The sequence below is a fragment of the Gekko japonicus genome, unplaced genomic scaffold (assembly GCF_001447785.1).
Source record: "Gekko japonicus isolate JY-2015 unplaced genomic scaffold, Gekko_japonicus_V1.1 scaffold131, whole genome shotgun sequence".
NCBI classification, from domain to species: domain Eukaryota; kingdom Metazoa; phylum Chordata; class Lepidosauria; order Squamata; family Gekkonidae; genus Gekko; species Gekko japonicus.
The window spans coordinates 2,058,096-2,058,482 of NW_015167061.1; the positions used below are offsets into that span (position 1 = coordinate 2,058,096).

The following is a 387-nucleotide window of genomic DNA, read 5'->3' on the forward strand; positions in this document are numbered from 1 at the left end:
ATTGGAGGAGGGCGAAAGTTGCTTTTTTCTCCTTTTAGATGGGGAGAAACAACGAGGGGGGGGTGAATTTTTTTTTTAAAGGGGAAGGAAGGCGGATCCACGTGGTTTAATCGGAGACAGACAGAGACCCCATTGTTCAAAATCAATAAAAAAAAGAGAGAGAAAGAGAGGGGGGGTAGGGGAAAAAAGGGGACGCTGCTCAGGGAGAGGGGGGGGGAGCGAAATCAGAAAGCCGAGCAGGAGATGCGGACAAAATCGTAACCTGGATCTAAATCAAACATTGCAAAGGAAGCTCTCCAGAGTCTGCGTGTCGAGGAAAGGCGACCAAAGAGAAGACCGCCGGGAACGCAGTGGGAGGACGCTAAAGTTAGTTTTTAAATTCCCCCA

General features: G+C 49.1%; 1 protein-coding gene across 1 annotated transcript in view; it reads left to right on the top strand.

Moving 5' to 3' along the window:
• Nucleotides 1-224: 224 nt before the first annotated feature.
• Nucleotides 225-387, top strand: part of RCC2 (regulator of chromosome condensation 2) — a 21,672-nt gene continuing 21,509 nt past the window's right edge. Inside the window, exon 1 of the mRNA XM_015412565.1 lies at nt 225-366. The gene's annotated coding sequence lies outside the window, so the exon portion shown is untranslated. The remainder of the gene's footprint in view (nt 367-387) is intronic.